This window comes from Chenopodium quinoa, unplaced genomic scaffold (genome assembly GCF_001683475.1).
Source record: "Chenopodium quinoa cultivar QQ74 unplaced genomic scaffold, ASM168347v1, whole genome shotgun sequence".
Lineage (NCBI taxonomy): Eukaryota > Viridiplantae > Streptophyta > Magnoliopsida > Caryophyllales > Amaranthaceae > Chenopodium > Chenopodium quinoa.
The window spans coordinates 1,203,505-1,224,874 of record NW_018742455.1 but is presented as its reverse complement, the minus strand read 5'-3'; the positions used below and the strand labels follow the sequence as shown (position 1 = coordinate 1,224,874).

The following is a 21,370-nucleotide window of genomic DNA, read 5'->3' as shown; positions in this document are numbered from 1 at the left end:
CTCGTACCTGTCCGCAACTATCGGCCATGCAAAACAGTCGGTATAGTATGCAATTGGATATCAGAGTTTCGATACTTAGCAAAGTCGAAACAAATTCGAAACATTTTGGCAAAAAGGCGACCTAAAATAATGGTCGCCTGAGTTATATTAACAGCCGGCCAGAAGGACCGGCATAAATATTCATACCCCCGGCCCCTTGGCCGGGTAAAAGATACAAAAAAAAGCCGGTCATTAAGACCGGCAAAATATTCAAAACCCCGGCCCCCTGGCCGGGTAAACAGAAACAAACGGCACGCAGGCCGTAAAAAGAAGACATAAAGCTTAAGAAGGGGGCAGATCTTCAATAATAGCAGCTGCCGCCTGGTCAGCACTCTTTTTGCTGGACTCGGCTTCAGCTGCATCCTTCTTCGATGCATCCACCCCAAGCGGCACAAGCGCCACTACCGGCTCCTCCTCCTCTAACGCCTCGTCCTCAGCAGCCGCCAGGATCTCTTGATTATATCTATCAGAACACTGGCGGTACGTTTTTTCCCATGAGGAAAAGTCGGCATTGGGGAAGAGGCGGCCCCAAGTCAGGCGCTGGATCTGAGCAGAGTCTTCCATCATCTCTCGGACCAGCTCCTTCTTTTCTTGCTCGGCCTTTGCCGAGAGCTCCTGAGTAAGACTCTTCTCCTGGGTCACCAGGCGTTCCTTAACGTGTGCCAAGGATTTCTCCAAGGTGTCGTATGAGGACATTTTTTGGCGAAGAGGTCTCAGCTCGGCCTTGAGATTGTTGATGGTCGCCTCCAGCTCATTATTTTTCTTCTGGGCCGCCTCCAACTGAGCCTGGATAGCAGAAGTAGCCTGCGCCTGATAATAAAGAATATCAGTTGTCAAAATCTCATTTTGGGCAATTTGAAACATTGCCTTATCACAGTCAGAGGCGGCCATAGCTTTTGCAGCCTTTACCTCTTTGTTCTTCCTGTCAAGCGGCTTGCGAAGGCCGTTCACTCGGAGCAGGGCCTAAGTAAAAGGGAACAGGCGTCAGTTTTCAAACAAAAAACAGGCGTCCTGGAATTTAAATAACCAAAAATATGCTAAGTATACCTCAGCAAGGACCCCTGCAATCCCGTCTAGGTCAAGGGTGCCGACACCCCTGACCGCCTCCCTCTCAGCCGGAGGGACGGCTTTGATCATAGACTTGGCCACCTTGACCAAGTCTGGCTCCTGAGGGCCGGCTGCATCAAGCATAAACAAATGGGTTCGACCTAGTAAAGAAGGGAGCAAGTCTAAATTCACGAGGACAGCTTCATACTTCTAGGCGGCCTGATTGGAGTTTTAGAAGGAGTGGACGGCTGTTTCTCAACCGCCGCATGTTTCCTGGCAGTACCAGGAGAGCTCGCAACAGTCGTCCTCCGGGTCTTGGAGTCTGGCTGTTGGGAAGAAGAGGTTCTTGGAGTGCCCGTCTGAAAAAAAAAAAAAAAAAAAAACACACTCGGTCAGTATATGCATAAACCCAACTCCAAAAAAAGAGTGAAAGGTTCGGAGCTCACCAAGGGCGCCCCCTTGTTGGGGGAGTCGGTTGAGGATTGTTGCATAATAGAGGCTCGCAACATGGCCGCCGCAGTCTTTGAAGCGGTGATCTTGCTCATGGCGTCCGCTACAAAGACAAGATACCAAGTTAATAAAAAGATAAACAGTAACTCATGGAAAAAAAGAGTATTCGACAGGCCGGCTACCTCTTGAACACCGACTGCTAAGGCCACAGGCGGCTAGAAAGTACTCGTCATAGAGCCATTTGAAGCTCGGGACGCAGTGCAGGGGTACTTGCTCTCGTACCCCGGTAGTAGAGTCGACCCTCGACTCTACTTTAAAGAGTCCTTTATCCAGGATCTCTTTCTTGGCTTTGGGGGGAACAGGCGGCATGCTGCGGCCGCCTGCAAGAAGAGGCGGATCCCTGTTCCACCTGTTGAAGCGCTTGTTCAGCTCTGTGTCTGAACTTTCAATGATAAGGAAGGTGCTTCGCCAATCCTTCCACTTGTTTGCTTTACCTCTTGTCATGAGGTAGCCTCTGTGGCTCGTCAATTGATACCAGCCGGTACCGCCTGCCTTAGGGGTCCGGCTGAGGTAGTTCATGTGGGCGAAAGCCTCGAAGTTTGGCTCCACCCCGTGCAGTTCGCACCCGGCCACATAGCCGAGTACGTTGACCTAGGAGTTTGGGGCTAACTGCCATAACCCCAACTCATACCCATCCAAGATCCGCTGAACAGCCGGATGTAGTGGGAAGCGCAGCCCAGCCCTGATGGCCGCCTCGTAGCAGCCAACGCAGGCGCTATCATTACTAGTACCAGCCGGCCAGACGACTGTGTCTTCTGGATCCGGCACGAAAACTAAAAAACCGGGGCCCATTGTGTGGTTCACAATAAAGCTCCCCACTCTCTCTTGCATGGCCGTGATCCGGCCCCGTGGGACAGTGCAGTAGTAAGGGGTATTTTGCTCTCGGTAAGAGGCGGATGGCTCTGCCCAATTGTCCCCCTTCTCAACTGCGTGAGAAAGCCTCGCCTCTTGTAGGCGGTTGTTTTTCTCTTCCGTGTCCAGAGAAGCATGACCAGAAGAACTAGACTCGGATTCGTCCTCTGACGAGTCCGAAGAGGACGACTCCTCCCCTCTCCCAGAGGGGCCTGCCTTCACTCCTTCAAAAGGAGTAGGAGAGAATGTAGACATGTCAACTGTAAAATGGGAAGGGGTCACCTTGACCCCTCCCTCAGAACTGTCGGCTGTCAAGCCGCCTTGGTTCACTTCCACATCTGGCGCCTGGTCAGATGTTTCACTAATCGGCATCCTGTGGGAGGAGCCGTCTGAGTTCGAGATCCTAGCAGTTCTTTTTGTTCTGGCCATCATGTTCTGCATAGACACAGAGACAGTCGGACTTTGTATAAAGGGCAAACATGGGTCCGGAAAAGGGCAGGCGGCACTCCTAGTCCTAGATTCAGCCGTCCCCGGTGACCGGCTGATCACTAACCTAGGTCGTGTCGTGTGCTTCCGTGGTGCCATTTCAAAAAAGAATAAAATAAAGAGAAAATTAAGAGTAAGAGAACCGACGGTTACCTGAACGAGTGAAGTTGACGGAGTTCTGAAAATCCTGAGTAGCCGGCTTGTCAGAGCAGGCGGTAGGCAGAAAGAGTCCGGAATGTCAGAGCAAGTTCAGGGGTCCGAATGTTCTCTCTAAAAAGTTCTCAAGTGTGAAAATGACTGAAGTCAACACACCCTTATATAGGCAAAGTGAGAAGGCGAAGGGTCACTTCCAAAATTCAAAATTTGGGCGGGAGAATCTCTCGGCCTTTCATCGAGTGACACCTGTAGCAGGCCGTCGCCTGTCACGGTGTTACACCTGTCACAGGTAACACGTGACCAGTCACGTGCCACCTGTGAGGGGAAAATGATTAGGGGATTTTTATCCACTAATCAGCATCCGACACGTGGGCCAGCCAGGTTTCGCCACGTGTCCTTCATGTAGGTCAATAGGAGCCTGCCACGTGTCATCAAGAGATTCGTCCTCCTTGGACCAATTGCAATGTGACACGTGTCCACCCATGCCAAATGGGAAACCGGCCAACAAGGCCCAATCATTGTGGGAGGCCCAGTCAGCCTTAGGTTTAACCTAAACCTAGTACTGGCACGCATCCCAAGGCATATAAATATGCCCATTAATCCTCATTAAGGGGGATTACGCACATTTAACACTCTCACCTAGAGAGACCCAATTACTTTTATTTCCGCATTAATTACTCCTTAATCAAGTACTAACTTGACCGTCGGAGGCGGATCTCCAATCGTCCGGAGCATCCGTTTGTTTTGCAGGTACAGGCGTCCGGTTCCAGTCTCAGAATTGTAACTCTCCCGCAGGACATCAGAAAACCCCGAAACAATTAGTACGAAGTATTATATACTCCATAGTACATCAGTAGTTTTAATTTAGTTATTTTTTTAATTATTATTAGTATAATTAAAATAGCGATTTGATTTTCATATATCTTTTACAACTAGATATATTTTCGTAATTGTTCTAAAAAATATTTTTCCATAATTAAAAGATTGAAAATCAAGGAGATTTTTTTAAGATTTATAACTAATACATTTTAATATTTGATATGTGAATTTGAAGTTAGAGTTGAGAAAGCTAATCTTTTATTTTGCATACCCTTAAAATGCAAAAAAATAAAATAAAATAAATAAATAAAATAAAATAAAAAAATAACGCTCGTTCACTAGGGCCCCAATCTATATGTTCGCAAAATCTCAGAAACGAGCTTGTTTCAAGGCTACAAAGATCTATTATCTTATCTATAACATTTTCTTCCTCTTCCTCCTTGTAGATGGGCAACCTACAAATTCCGCCAACCTTTTCAGATGATCTCTCGGTTCCTTCTTTAATCTTTAGGCCTTCATATTCCAAGAATAACACCTTTTCCGGATTTTTCTTGCTCTTCTCATAGTCCAACACATGATCTTCATAAGGCCTCCATGGGAAGACACCCGAGCAAAACATACCTACGTATTTCTCCATCATTTCAATATCGGGTTTGAGAACCTTGCATTCTTCAAATTCTTGGAAAAAATTCCATATTGACACAAAGGTGTCTAAAGGATTTCGACAAACATAAACAACTCGACATTTTTAAGGTCTGATTGTATCAGGCAATGATAGATAAGGCATGTGGGTAGCAAAGAGTCGAGGTAAGGCTATTTTATATAAGTCTGGTTGTTTCCCATTGACTTTTTCTTAAACTTTAATCTCTAATATCTTGATGAGCTCATGAGGATTTTTGATGTGAAATTGTTAAATACGGGTCTGGGCCACACCTGCAAACCAAGAGAGAGATTCCACTTCACAAGTCCATGAAAGTCTATTCTTCAACCAATGTGGGACACTTACATGTGGTGATACTTGAGAGATCTATTCTTCAATAGGAACGAGTGATGAGTAAAATTGTTTTTAATTGTCGTACGATTTACTATGGCAAAAATGAGAGATTAAAGCCATGTTGTGTCGGTTGTTAAGATGATATCAGTATCACGAGGTTGAAAATGGGTTTTAAATGCAATAATTCCCTCCAAAATATATCTTAGGCACCATAAACCTTGGTCCTTGATAAAGGTACATAGGCCAAACAAACCATGTTTCTTTAGGGAGGGACACTACTAGAAAACAGCCAAATTACGACGGAAATTTTCCGTCGGAAACACCTCGTTTTCCATTGGAAAATTTCCGTCCGACAGAATTTCCGTCGAAATTGGTTGTCGCAATATACTTTGTCGGAAAAACGCACTTTTCCGACGGAAATTCCGTCGGAACCACTTTTCCGACGGAAACCAGTCCGTCTGAAGAGGTTTTCGGGCCTGGGAAAGTTCGTCAGAATTTTCCGACAGATTGTATTCCGCCGAAAAATTCCGACGGAAATTTCGTCGGAAAAATCTGTAAAAAAAACAAAAAAAAAAGCCTACCCCCACCACCAGTCACCACCGCACAACACCAGCCCCACACCAACCCACCTAACCCGTACCACCGCACAGCACCAGCCCCACACCAGCCCAACGAAACCTCCACCAGAACCCTAAAAGATCCGACTCCTCACCTAACCCTAGCTCACCCAAACCAAACCCAGATCTACAACTCTAACCCTTACAAATTCGGCCAAACCCCCCAACCTAAGCAAACCACCCCACCACCCACCTAAAAACCACCACTGTGGCCACCGAAAACCACCGTCACCACCAAAAATTAACAAAAAAAATTAAGAAAAAAATTGATATCCTTAACCATTACCCACAAAACCCAAACTCCAACAACAACCACCTTCCACCACCAGAAATTGTAAAAAAAATCCAATAAAACAACAAAAAAAAATCAAAATTGAAAAAAATGATACATACCTTAATTCAACCACTCATAACCTTCAAATTGGGTTTAAGAGGCCAAATTCGACCATAAAAACTCTAGATCTAGAGTTTTCATGGTCGAATTTGACCCGAAAACCTTTGTTTTAAGCATGCAGAGAGAAAATAAGGACGAAAAAGATGAATATTGTTGTTGATGTTGATGCCGGTGATGGTGTGTTGTTGATGTCGGTGTTGCTGGTGTTGTTCGTTGTTGATGTCGGTGGTTAGTGTTGGCTATGGTGGGAGATTTGAGAGGAAAGTAGAGTAGAGGAGAGATAGAGAAAGAGAACAAGATCGAAAGAAGAAGGAAAACGAGCAGGAGATTCAGAGAGGGGAGTCAGATTCAGAGAGAGGAGTGAGAACGAAAGAGAAGGGGAGGAGAGAGAAGAGGAAAGATAAGGAGATAAGGAGAAGAGGCGGAAGTAATTGAACATGAGTGTTAGGGTTTCTAGGGGTTTATTTTTTTTTTAAAAAAAATTAAAATATATTCCGACGGACTAAAAATCCGTCGGAAAAGTAATTTCCTACGGAAATATCCGTCGGAAATATCCGTCGGAAAGCACATATATTTCGACGGATTTTTATTCCGTCAGAAATTTCCAACGGATTTGTAGAATTCGTCAGAAATATCCGACAGAATTTAAATCCGTCGGAAAATTCAATTTTTTCGACGAAATATTTGGTCCGTCGGAAGTAGTCCGTCGCTATTTCCCAGTTTTCTAGTAGTGGGATAGGTATAGCTTTTGATTTCATCTTCCATATGATCTTGATCTTGAGGGTTTGTTGGCTCTAAGTTGTGTTAAATTTTGGTAAATTATGACAATTACCACCTAATATTCTTTCCATTTTAGCAATTACCACCTGTTTTTATTTTTTTTGAAAATTACCACCTGCTCTTTTATAAAACATCAAAAATTCCCACCTAGTTATCTCCCAACTACCTTATGACGTCATGTGGGCTCCACTTTTTACATTCCCTCTTCTTTTCCCTCCCTTTTCTCATTTCTCACTCGATTTTCATCTCCTTTGACTCCAAAGTGGGCTACAATGGGTTTGGGCAACCCAAACAAGAAGGAGGAGAGTTTGGTCCACAAAAGGCTTTGGAACTTTCATACTAAAACCAATTGGTAATAGTAGGAGTACATCCTCTACCTTATAAAGCGGAGCCACATCTCTTCTTTCTCCAAAGTGGGCTACAATGGTTTTCAACAGGTTTCCATATGAATTAAATATGTGGGTCTAATAACATGTTAAAGAGCCAACTAAACCAAAAGCTTAAGTTGATGGTTAAGGCCCTTGAGCTTGAAATGTGTATGCAGCACATGCCCTTTCATACCCGACGCGAATAAATTCCACTTGAAAGTGGGGGTGGATGAGATTCGAACTCGTGACCTTTGTGCCATGCTAACTCTGATACCATGTTAAAGGACCAAATCAACCAAATGGTTTACCTGATGGTTGAGGCCCAATAATAAGTTTTACTACCATAACAAAGGAGAAATATTGTACATACCTACATGTAGTACAATTCCTCTCCTTAGTCTCCTAAGTTTATAGCTGTTGTCCTTGTCAAAATTATATAAATAAAAAAAGTTATAGTTGTTGTATATATATTTTTTTCAAATAAATTATGAAATTTTCATCAGTGATATTCAAGAGTCAAGACGTGTTAGTTAAAATCGCTCTAGCTATGACATATGCATTATGGTTTGTGTATAGGATAGCTCCCGCTGAACTATCGTCCAGCTCCCAGGGTGTGCACTCACTGCCGAGAAAGCAGCTAAGAGGGGCTCTTCAGCCTGATGGAGTCAGCCCGCAGAGCTGACTAGGCTGAACTCTCCATAGAGGAGATAGTACGCCTATAAATAGAGGGTAAAGTACAACGGAAAGGAGGTGAGACACTCAATTTATTATACCTTATTCTATCTCTCTAAGTACACTTTCTCTCTTTAAAACACTCTCTAACTTAAGCTTTGGAGGGGGGTTCCTCGAGCCACCCCAAGGGTAGTTCACGTGTGCTGCCATGTGTAGGTTGTCGACGGGACCCAGTTCACCCAGCAGAACCCTTGGATCCACACCTGGAACAATTGGCGCTAGAAAGAGGGGTAGGATCATCTAACCTGAGGTTCACCAGCTGAGCTAGGGACTAGTTGATAAACCACCATGGCCGGGGAAGAAGTTATACAAACACCCATACCCAAAGCAACGACACCAACCAAACGCCACAAAAAACACCAGCAGCAACTGTCGATCCCAAAGGATCCACCGAAAAACCCAAATCAACCATCTCACAAAAATCCAACCCCATCGGATCGACGTCAAATGCAGCTAAAGCAGCGTCGAAACCAGTTGATCCGACAGGATCCAGTTCCATTTTCAAATACGGAATGCCGTTGACAGGCGCGAACAATGAACTCGTTGTCTCATCATCCATAGCTTAAAAACCACAGCCTGTAAACATGCTAGCCATCCTGCAGAACCTCTCTAAGTGCAGTAAGGAACAGCTGGCGGCAATGATGGCAGTCCTTGCCAATATGGGTAAGGGAGCAAGCTCGTCACCGAACAATGGCAGCTGCAGAGCCAACAACAAAGAAGCCAAGATCCCCAATCCTCACCCCCGAGCAGAAGGAGCTCGTTCAGCTGAGGAAGAAGGTACTGGAGTTGGAAGCTCGCAATCTGAACTGAGAATGGAGTGTGGAGGAAATAGCCCAGGCTGGGATAAGCCCGGAGAGGCGAGTTCCCCGCAGCAGGTCACCAACCTCAGAGCGGGGACCCAGCGTGGACAGAGACAAGCGAGCGCGGATCCAGGTTATTCCGGATGATTCCCCATTTTGTCGAGAGATTCTGGAGGAATCAATGGAGAAAGTAAAGATGCCAAGTTGTAGATACAATGGAACCACAACACCTAAGAGCCACATATCAGCCTTTGAAAATCACATGGTGCTCTATACCATGACAGATTCGGTTTGGTACAAAGCGTTCCCACCGACCCTGGAGGGGTTAGCTGCGGAGTGGTACGGAGCTATCCTTAAAGGTTCCATATACTCGTACAATCAGCTAAAGAGGATATTCGTGGAGCATTTCATAACCTTGGTAGATCGAACTAAGATGACAATTGAGCTGATGTCACTAGTTCAGGAGAAGGATGAGCCCCTGAGGGAGTTCATCATCAGGTTCAACAAGGAGGCAACGACCATCCCTAATATGAGCTAGGAGGTAGCACTGCTGGCCATACAAAGCGGCTTGCTGCCAGGCTCACCGTTTAGAGCGTATATGGGGCGTAAAAGCCTCAAAACGCTGGCTGAGGCGCTGGGTAAAGCACACGAGTTCATCAAGGCAGACGAAACTAACAGAGCAATGTTGAGTAAGAAGGCACCAGGCGACCTAGTCAAGCGGGCAGAAGTCACCCGGGCAGAAAATGTAGCCAGGGCTGACCAGCCAAGCAGAGCTGAACAAGGTCGCAGTGAGGCGGACAGAGCTGTGGGAGTAAGAAGGTCAGATCCGAAGAGATGAGGAAGGCCAGGAAGGTTCGATCAATATACCCCACTAACCCACTCGAGGTCTCACATCTTATGTGTGAACAAAGCTGATGATAAATGGCAGAGACCCCCGAGAATGGTTAATAGGAACCGTGATCCCAGGAAGTGGTGTGACTTCCATAGGGACCATGGCCATACCATTGATGAGTGCAGACATTTACAGGATAACATAGAAGAAGGCAGAGTGTATGTGATCAACGGAGGAGGTCACAGAGGTTACCTAAATCAGTTCAAGCAGCGCGCTAATCTTCCCAGAAGAAGGGATGAAGATAGAACAGGTCGTGACCGCGGAGGAGGTCATAGAGGTCCCGCTGAAGACAGGGATAGAGACAGTAAGCCAGAAGGCAGAGTGTATGTGATCAATGGAGCACCAGTGCACAAGGGAACGGTGAACAAGGCACGAGCAGACCTGCGGGCAATGATACATCAGTTAAATTATAATGAGAAGCGCAGATGGCCACCACTTCCCCCGCAGCCGCGAGCTACATTCGATGAGTACGATCACGAAGGCATAATTTATCCTAATGATGACCCGCTGGTGATTACAATGAGAATAGAAAATTGGGAAGTTGATCGCATACTGATAGATGGAGGCAGCTCAGCCAATATCATATACATTAGCGTGTTCAAAGAGTTGAAGTTAGACAGGAAAGACCTAAAAAGGGTGAGTTATGAAGTCACCGGGTTCAACGGATCCGGATTGACCCCGGAAGGCATAATTGAGCTCTCAGTTCGAGTAGGGGAAAGGTCAAAAAGCCGTGATGTTCGGGCAGAGTTCATGGTGATAAACTCTCCTTCACCTTACAATGTAATCATGGGAAGGCCGCTCATTCACAACATCGGCGGAGTGATTTCCACCTACCACCTCGCCCTGGCTTACACAACTAGTGAAGGGCGATCAACAAAGCTCAGGGGAAGCTAAAAGATGGATCAACAATGCTACATAACTGCTTTAAAGCAGCCCGCTAGAATCAAGCTGTAGCCGATCTTAGAGCAAAGATCCCTTAAGCAGCCTGAGAGAAAGTCAAGGAAAAGGAAGCGCGAAGAATACCATAGGGAAAAGGATAAGCAAAAGCTGTCCATGGAAAATTTTGAGCCCGCAAAGGAGGAAATGGCCAGGCCACTTCCCAGCGGGGAGCATGTTACAATTGAGGTCACTGAGGGCGACCCTTCAAGAACAGTGAAAATTAGGAAGGATATCGACCTAGTTGTAGGGATACATCTCATAGAACTATTGAGAAAGAACAAAGATATCTTCGCGTTTTCAGCAGATGAGATGCCTGGAATTGACCCCGCAGTCATGGTCCACAGGTTGAACGTGAGAAAAGATATCAATCCAGTAAGGCAGAAGAAATGAAGCTTTTCCACGGAGAAAAACCAAGCCATCCAGGAAGAAGTAGAAAAACTTTTGGAAGCAGGATTTATTGAGCCTTGTGATTATCTGGAGTGGTTGGCCAACGTAGTCATGGTCAAGAAGGCGAGTGGTCAGTGGAGGATGTGTGTTGATTTCACCGACCTCAACAAAGCCTGCCTGAAGGACTGTTACTCGCTGCCGCGAATAGATCAGCTTGTTGATTCAACCAGTGGGCACGCCCTGCTGAGATTCATGGACGCCTTCTCAGGGTACCATCAGAACAGCCTGCACAACCCAGAAAAACAGAAAACTACATTCATCACTGAAGGGGGAATGTACAATTACATAACTATGCCCTTCGGGTTGAAGAATGCAGGAGCAACTTTTCAGAAGACGATGGATAGAGTGTTCATGCACCAGAAAGGTAGAAATGTGGAGGTATATGTGGACGACTCAATTGTCAAGAGCATCACGCAGGCAGGGCATATCATGGACTTAGAAGAAACATTTTTCACTCTGAACAAATATAACATCAAGCTCATTCCGAAGAAATGTGTCTTCGGGGTAAGTTCAGGAAAGTTATTAGGCTTCCTGATTAGTGAAAGAGGAATAGACGCAAATCCAGAGAAGGTTGAGGCAGTTCTAAGCCTACCTGAGCCTAAGTGTATCAAGGACATCATGCGATTGACAAGCTAAATGGCCGCGCTGACCAGGTTCATCAGTAAGTCAGCAGACAAAGCCTTGCCGTTCTACCAGCTATTGAAAGGGAACAACGAATTTAAGTGGGGAGCCGCAAAAAGAGAAGCTTTTGAGGGTATTAAGGAGCACCTAACTAAGCTCCCAACAATGATCAACCCGGAGCTGAGAGTAAAATTGCAGCTGTACATTTCTGCGTCAATTCAGACAATCGCAACCGTCCTCCTGGTAGAAAGACAAAAACAACAAAGGCCAATATACTTTGTGAGCCACGTACTGATTGAGGCAGAGCAAAGGTACCAGTTGATGGAGAAACTGGCCTTCGCAGTGGTAATAACCGCGAGGAAGTGGAAACCGTATTTTGACGCGCACATAATACAAATCCTCACAAACCACCTGCTGGAAAAAACGTTACAAAAAGTGGACGTATCATACAGACTCTTGAAATGGGCCATTGAGCTCTCTGAGTATGAGTTGGAGGTCAAACCTAGGGCAGCCATCAAGGCACAAGCCTTAGCAGATTTCATCGTGGAAGCCTCTTATGAGGAGAAGGAGGATGACATTGGGATCTGGAAGGTAGAAGTAGATGGATCCTTAGCCCAAACAGGGAGTAGAGTAGGAATCATAATGACATCCCCAGAAGGAAATGTATTTGAGTATGCCATAAAGTTCAAATTCAAAGCGTCAAACAACGAGGCAGAGTAGCTGGCCGGCCTGCGTATGAGTATCGCAGCTGGAGCCAGGAAAGTACATCTGCAAACTGACTCCCAGTTGGTCGCTAGTCAACTGAAGGGGGCGTATGAGATTAGGGAGCCCACCATGTTGAAATATGTAACTAAAGTAAAGGAATTAGCAGCCCAGCTAATTCACTTCCAGATAGACTTGGTCCCTAGAGCGGGAAACTCCCAGGCTGACGCCCTTTCAAAATTAGCCAGTTCTACCCTGCAGAGCCTCACAAGGACAGTGATGGTGGAAGTCCTGGAGGAAAGCAGTGTCGCTGAAAAGGAGCAAGTGAACTGAATTGGGAAGCAGCGAGCTTGGTTCACAGACAATCTGGAATACAAGGTTCATGGCTTGTTACCAGACGACGAAGTGCAAGCTAAGAAGGTAAAGAAAGACGCCAATTGGTAAGTGGTAATGAATTAAGAGCTTAACAAAAAGGACTTCTCGAAACCACTGCTGAGGTGTATCCCAGAGTGGGAGTAGGAGAACATTATGGAAGAAGCATACTCAGGAATATGTGCCAACCACATTGGTGGAAAAGCATTGGGAGTAGAAGTTCTAAGAAGAGGTGCATATTGGCCAATTCTAGCTCAAGACGCGCTGGCACATGTGAAGAAGTACGACAAGTGTCAAAAGTACTCCCCAATCATAAACCAGCCAACAAATGATCTAACTCCAATCCTCAGCCCGATCCCGTTCGCTCAGTGGGGAATGGACATATTGGTACCATTCACCACTGGGTCAGCGGGCAGAAAATACCTCATAGTGGCAGTAGACTATTTTACTAAGTGGATAGAAGCTGAAACGACCAAGTACATAAAGGCCACCCAAGTGAGGACGTTCATATGGAAAAACATCATCACAAGATTCGGGGTGCCACAGTGCATAGTCTTTGACCACGGATGCCAATTCGACTGCGACACAATCAAGGATTATCTGGAGGACATGGGCACCAAGTATGCAAGTGCCTCAGTCTGCCACCCGCAGAGCAATGGTCAGGCTGAAGTAGCAAACAAGCTGATCCTAACAGCCCTGCAGAGGAAGTTGGAGGAGCATAAGGGCCTATGGGATGACTTAGTCCCAAAAGTCTTATGGGCAAACAGAACCACTGAGAAAGAGTCTACTGGTAAAAGCCCTTTCAACCTAGCCTATGGGGCTGATGCAGTTGTCCCAGTGGAAGTACAAATTCCTAGCCTGAGGATATGAACAACAAGGAAATGAAAAACGCATGCTGGAAGAGCTAGACTTCCTGCCGAAAGTAAGGCTAAAAGCAGCCCTTAAGTTGGCAGCCCAGAAGAGCAGGATTTCCAAAGCTTTCAATAAAAGGGTCAAGCACAGGGAGAACCTACCTGGAGACTTGCTCCTCAGAAGGACAACAGCGGTAGGAAGAGGAAATCAGCATGGAAAGCTGTCAGCCAATTGGGAAGGTCCTTTTGTCATTCATGAGCAAGTAGGACCTGGTGCATTCCTCCTCACATATCAAGAAGGTCAGGTATTAAGAAATAGTTTCAATGCTGATGTGTTAAAGAAATATTTTGTTTAAAACACAAGAGGTTAAGTAGAAACGGAGATGGTTATTTCAATTTTGCAAGAATTTTGTTTAATTCATAATATGTTAATTAAGGCATCTGAGCCATTTTTAATTTAATGAAATACAAGCCTCTTGAGGATTATGTTTCATAGACTTGTTTTGATATATCATGCTTTAGCATCGTATACTAACATGCAGAGGTTAACAAAACCAAAAATGCAAGTGCCGAGGGTAACAAGCACCCCAACAGAAAACAACAAAATAGCGTTAAACTACGAAGGAAAGCATCCCTCTCAAAAAAAAAAACCCAACCTCACCTGCTCAAAGTAAAGCAGGGCACCATCTCGGGGAGGCCTGGCACGTTTGGTATTGTGAGGAGAGGGCAGGGAAAAGAAGACGATGAGCTACGTGGGCAACACTAAGGTTCTCTTAGTCCCACCCAGCTCACCTCTTCGAGGGGGAGAGGAGGAGGAGATAGATACATTTAAGCCCTTACAAAAAGAAGTAAGTGGCACAACACAACAAGTCGCAGCATAAATAAGATGGACGACATAAATAAGTAACAGCAAAGCAAGCTGAATGACACCAAACGAGTGGTCAAAAAGGTGATTGACACAAGTAAGTCTCAGCAGAGAAGATCGAATAATGCCCAGAAAGGCAACAACTGAATAAACAAGTCAAACAAGTCTCTATCAAATCTAAATAGAGTACATAAGGCACAAGCACCCAAAGCAAACAGGGCAAGAAGAATAAAGCTCATTGAAGTTCCTGCTAAACATAACAGAGAACAAGAAAGCAAGAGGGCCCTCAACAGCTAAATCAGGAAAATAGGGAGGCCCAACCTACGAGGCCTCGTTGAGCACAACAGAGAGGCTGCTGTGCTAAGGTATAGGTACTATTATACCTCGGCCTAGCAGCAAACCCAGATAAAACACGCAGACTATGAGATAATCAACAGGTAAAGTAGCAGAAATACATACAATACAAAGTTGAACCCCTGCCCACTAAGGCAGAGTAAACATTCAGCAAGTTAGCTACAATAAATGCAAAGTTGGGCCCTCGTCCACCAGGACGAGGAAACGCTCAGCCAGTAAAGTTAGAAAAGCATAAATTCAAGTTAAGCTGGACAGACCCAGCAACAAAAGACAAAGTATTCTGAGGATACATAGGGAAACATAATCTTTGGCGGCTATACACCCCAAAGATAGTTACAAAAACTACCTAGTTACAACAGATCTGGTTGAGGGGAAATCAAAGGAACCACTGGAGTAGGAAGGTGACAGCCGCCAGAACCTTTATTGTCCACCAGCCAAGGACTCCACCCCAATAGCTTCAGCGACATCAGGACAATGGGGAACCTCTAAGTTCAACACGGCATGGTCAGGAACCTTGCAACTGACAACACGAGGGTGATCAGCAGGCAACTCAAACAAACCAGCATCCCCTACAGCCTCAACTTTAGCCCAGAAGGTATTGAAGCGAGCATGCTGCTCCTTACCTTTACCATATAAGTTGCTCACGCATCAAGCTGCAGTCTCCCATCCACCATCATAGCGATCAACCAATAACTTAGCAAAAGCAGGGGAGAGCGCAAAGGCCTTAAGTGCCCCCTTCCTAGCAGCTTCCAGTTCAGTAACATGCCCAGCCCGCAAATCAGCAATCTCCATTTCCAACGCCTGCATCCTGGCCTGGGAGGTCCCCAATCGCTCCTCACAACTCTTGAACTTGGTCTGGGTGAGCTGAAATTCTACCAACTGGAGCTGTAGGGCGTCCGCCCTCTCCCTCAGAGGAGTCACCTCACTGACCATAGCCTCCCTCTCAGCCCGAGCCTGCTGAACCTCCAAATCCTTTTGAGAAAGAAGTAGGCCCTGATTCTGATATTCCTTCTCCACCGTCAGCAAGGCATTGGATAAATCTCCAACAGACCTGACATGCTGCAAAAGAGGGCAGAGAAAGAAAAGACTGAGCTAAGACAGGAGTTAAAAAAAAAGACACTGAAAATGGAACAAGAAAAGAAGAAGAGAAAAACCAAAATCAGAAGAGAGAAAATAAAAAACAGAAACTAACCTTTTGCAAGTCATGACAAGCCGTAGCAGCAGGAAGACTAACTAAGTTGCACGTAGAATCAGCTGGAAGACAAACTCCCTAAGTTAGACGGTACCCCAAAGTGCCACCTTTCTGGGGGTCGTCCAGAAACAGAGATTCGTCAGCCCTCACGTTCATCTCAGGCCGAAATAGAGCATCCTCAGCTCCAGCAGGACAAAGTATGGGGTGAAGATGAACATCAATGGGAACCTCAGAAAACTCAATAGCCCTAGTAGGGACGAAAGTACCTCCAGCAGAGATTGAGGTAGCAGACAAAAGGTTCTCAAAAGCATCACTCAAAAATTGGTGAACACAATGATTAAGTTCACTGGATTTCTGAGTGTCAACGCCCCTATCAGCATTCCCACTAGGGAGCCCAGTGTTAGCAGAATGAAAAACAAAGGGATCAAGGCCAGAGGAGGTATGGGCCTTATTCGTAGCGGGCTCATCCTCAATAGGGGCGGAGGTCACAGGATCATCCTCCAGGTCGATGACTGGCTGATCCTGCTTATGAGCCCCCCCTACCTGAGCGTGCCCACCTCTGGAGGCACTTCGGAGCTGCCTTCTCAATCCAGCAGGGCGCAGCGGAAACTTGGGAAGCTCTATGATAGTTTCATCAGGCAGCTGAAAATCAGCGGCTTCAGCGGAAGGATCAACAGTGTCCTTCGCAGCAGTAACATTGTCAACATTAGAAGGAAAGAGCAGAACATGCTTAGCAGAAGAATCGGGCTTTGAGCCCGCAGAGGTAGTTTCAGCCTCATCAGAGGGAAACTTGAGGACACTATCCACAAAGTCATCAGCGGTAGTCTTTGGATCATTAAAAGCTTGATCACGTTGTCTTTTGGCAGCAGAGGTCTGAGGTGCCACCCGGCCGGAAGCCGCAACAGGCTGCTTCTCAGGAGAAGCACCGTGTGTCACTAACGCCTCAGGCTCTGAGGCCGCTCTTCGAGAGGCAGACCGAGTATCATGCCTACTCCCAACAGTAGAGGATGAAGGCTCAACTTCAACACGGCTGAACCCTGCGCGATCAACAACACTCACAGTACCAAAAACGGCTCGCAGCTCAGCGGGGGCCAGACATACTTCATTCTTTAGGGAGCCAGCATACAACTCCAGAGTGTCAAAGAGCTCAGGGGGATTTTCAGGAGTAGCAGTTAAAGGGTCCCTCCAATTATCAGCCAGCCCAAGGATACGCTTGTCCAACTTGTCATAGCCTGAAAAGGAGAAAGACAAGAGAATAAAACAACGTAAAAAACTAAGACAAGGGAGGAAAAAGAAAAAGAAACAAAAGAAAGCCAAAAGAGCTTACCAGACTCATGCGTACGACACAAACACATAGCATAGAGCTGCTCGCTACCCACAATGTATATGGAATTGGGCAGTCAGAACTTGAGGAACTTGGAGTCACCAGTCCCCGCTCCCTGTAGAGCCTCAAAAGCTTCCGTCTCATGGGCAGACTCGGCGGGGGAGACAGTAACTCCAGCCATGTTAGTAAGGATCTCCCTGAAGTTGCGTGGTGCAACGAAAGTGGAGGGCATCCTCACCCAGAAAAACTTGTCAGTCCAGTCCCTGAAACGACCAAGTTTTGGGTAGGACAAGACCCTTCCCTCCGAGCAACATAATACCACCCAGACTCAGTCCTAGAAGCAGACCTCTTCAGGCTCATTAAAGACTTGAATAGGTGCAGGGACTCAGGGTATCTCCAAAACCGCAGAAACCACATTAGGAAAATCAGAGTATGGAGAGAAGCTGAATGCAACAGGGAAATACAAATATTGAAGGCACAAAATACCTTCTCCAAAGTAGGGTCAAGAGGAAACCTCAAACCTAAGTTCAGTTGAGATGCAAACATAGCAATGTGCCCATCAGGGTGAGCAGACAACTTCGCACCATCAACGGGTAAGACCAACTCGTAGTCCTCGCCAAAGCCATAAAATTTCTGCCTGACAGAAGCAAGGTTTAACCTTTTGGCATCCTTGCGCCAGCGAGAGTCCAGCACGCAGTTCTTGGGCCCGTAGCACTTGTCATCCAGGAAAAACTCAGACTTGCCCTCCTCCACAGGCTCCACCACATAGGTGGGCTGATAATAAAAAAGAGAACGATCACCTGGGGACTCAGTCATCCTGCTCGTCTGAACAGCTGAAGAGGGAGATGGTGATGGAGTATCAATACCGCCACCCCGCACTACATAATGGTCAAACTGATTCACATCATCCATGTCATCAAGCCAAGCAAAACTGTTTAAAGGCTGAACATAGGGAATGGGACTAACAAGAGACACGTCAAGGGGATTAGCCTTAACAACATCAGCTAGCATCTTATAGCGCAATGTGCGCAGCCTTAAACGGGTGAGGTGGGACAAAGGAATCCCATCCTTAACGAGCACCCGCTCGCAGTAGGGATCAAGGAAATCAGGGCGAGGCTCGCGCTGAAAAGGGAAAAAGGCACTACCCTCAGCGGGACGACTACTACCTGACCCAAATGCAGCAGTAGCTGTCGCAGCAGTACCCGTCCCGCTCGTAGCAGGGGGACAGTGAAAAGGCATAACCATTTGTATAGGAGTAAGGGAAGAAGAACGAGAAACAGGAGGAGTGTGTGCAGGGCGCTCACCTGAAGGAGATTATCGGGAAGGAGAATCCGATTCAGTGGCCACTTGAGGCTCACTTATGTTTTGACTATCAGAAACGTCAGAAATTATGAAATCTATAAAGATAAAAAGCCCACGAAGAGAAGAAAAAGCAATGGGGCACCGAAAATCAAAGATCAGTCTAAGGAGACAAGAAAAATGAAGGAATAAAGGGGAAAGAACCAAGAACGCAACTACAACAACAAAAAGGGGGGAAAATCAGGCAATGGCAATTAAGGCGAACCAGAAGATAGAATCTTGGTTAGAAAAACGCAAAAAGAGGCGAAATTGGAAAAACATACAACAAAAGGTACAAAGTAAGTACCTTTAAGAGAAAAAGTTGCAGAAGCAACAGAGTACAACAACAATGGCAGACGCAAGAACCTGAGCAAAACAAAATCCGAAACTGCAATAAAAAGACAGAAGAAAAGGCAAATTAGTAAAGAAGTAAAAAAACAAAGAAGAGAAAAGCAGGTATGGTAGAAAGTTGAGGCAAAAACAAAGGCGAAGAAAGCAGAAACTTACCACAACAATGGAGGAACACGAGCGCCTGAAGAAGAGAAATGAAGAGCGAAAATTTTGAAATGAAAAGTAATAAAGAAAGGAAGATGAATAGATAAGGGAAGTAAAAGAAATGAGTAAAAAGGGGGGGACAGTGAATTTAATACGGAGTAAATGGGCGGTTGGGCACGAAACAAAACCAAACCGCCATGTCACTTCAGTAAAATCAAACTGACGGCCTTGATCATCAACACGTGTCCCGCCCATGCAAACACTGTTCCCGCTAAAAAAAACGTGCACTTCAGCGGAAGTGATCGAAATTCCTCTCTACAATCTCGTCATTTCTTAGACTTCAGCGGGAGTGATCGAAATTCCTATCCGCAAGCTCGCCATTTCTCAGCCTTCAGCGGGAGTGATCGAAATTCCTCTCCGCAAGCTCGCCATTTCTCAGCCTTCAGCGGGTGTGATCGAAATTCCTCTCCGCAAGCTCGTCATTTCTCTGACTTTAGCGGGAGTGATCGAAATTCCTCTCCTCAAGCTCGTCATTTCTCAGACTTCAGCGGGAGTGATCGAAATTTCTCTTCGTAAGCTCGTCATTTCTCAGACTTCAGTGGGAGTGATCAAAATTCCTCTCCGTAAGCTTGTCATTTCTCAAACTTCAGCGGGAGTGATCGAAATTCCTCTCCGTAAGCTCGTCATTTCTCAGACTTTAGCGGAAGTGATCGAAATTCCTCTCCGCAAGATCGTCATTTCGCAGAATTCAGCGGGAGTGATCGAAATTCCTCTCCGCAAGATCGTCATTTCCCAGACTTCAGAGGGAGTTATAAAAACTCCTCATGCAGGTCAAACAAGCCACGACTAAATACGCGTCCAGCAGGCAGAAATAGAGCCATCATAAAATCCAAACAACAACAATAGCGTCGCTATCAAGGACAGGACCTGACCTCCCAAGTCTCCGGGTCGCAGCAACAACCCAGAGACTTAAGGGGCTAGGAGTGTGCAGGATAATTAAGCCAGACTACCCGTTGAGCCACAACCGATAAGGCTACACGCTCAGAATAGCTGGCATGAATAAATCTCATGCCATCTCTTGAGGGGCTAATTGTAAGGGATAGCTCCTGATGAGCTATTCCTTCCAGCTGGGCTCAGTTAAGAAGGTCGCGCTTCATAAAAAGAGTCGGCATGAGTGACCTCATACCACCTCTTAAGAGGTTAGTTGTATAGGATAGCTTCCGCTGAACTATCGCCCAGCTCCCAGGTTGCGCACTCACTGCCGAAAAAGCAGCTAAGAGGGGCTCTTCAGCCTAATGGAGTCAGCCCGCAGAGCTGACCAGGCTGAACTCTCCATAGAGGAGATAGTACGCCTATAAATAGAGGGTAAAGTACAATGAAAAGGAGGTGAGACACTCAAGTTATTATACTTATTCTATCTCTCTAAGTACACGTTCTCTCTCTTAAACACTCTCTAACTTAAGCTTCGAATGGGGGTTCCTCGAGCCACCCCCGAGGGCAGTTCACGTGTGCTGCTATGTGTAGGTTGTCGACGGGACCCAGTTCACCCAATAGAACCCTTGGATCCACACCTGGAACAGTTTGTACACCCGAGTGCACCATGCATGGTGCACTCGGTTAAACAAAAAAAAAGGCGGAAAGAACATTAGGTGTTTGAAAAAGAACATTTAGGTGTTTGACAAAAAACATGTTTGTATTTAACAAAGAACATGCATTACTTTTTAATTTTTTTGGATAAATAATAGGAACTAGATTAGATTAATAACATCAGCAACAGTAAATCGTTTACAGGGCCCTGCCCTATTACAACTAAAACCACCATCACTAAGGTGGGTTCAAAAGTGGTGTCAACACACCCAAGGTTACAGTTTGATTAGGGGACATGATAAGTTTACTACCAAAATAAAAGTTCCCATCATTACATAGTTAATCAGTTAAATTTTGAGGTACAATCTGCACACATATATCCAAAATGGTTTCAAAGCTCCACTCATCCCTAGTTGAGGTTATTAGATGCTGCATAGCTTGCTTGGCCACCACATGTGCTTCCTTGACTTGATCACTGGGCCCCTTGAACAACCTTTCCCTTGGAATCTTTTTTAACAGGTCCCTGCAAAACAGATAGTGATTCCCTATTTCATCAAAGCTTTTGTGTTGCTGGTTAATGCTTTGAACTGCTCTCTAACAGTCTGAAATGATTTGTACTTCCACCCATCCTTCTTTCACTGCCCATGCTATTGCAGCATTGATAGCTATGGTCTCAGCCATGAGATCTGAGTTAGAAGTGGTGTGAAGGGAAATACCTTTAACCCATTGATTATGTTGGTCCTTGCAGATACAAGAAATGCTAGTGGCACAGTTATGATCTTTAAAGGAAGCATCAA

General features: G+C 45.8%; 1 pseudogene; it reads right to left on the bottom strand.

Annotated features, from left to right (window-relative positions):
• The window catches only part of LOC110717498, a 36,736-nt pseudogene that overhangs the window by 8,717 nt on the left and 6,649 nt on the right, over window positions 1-21,370 (bottom strand).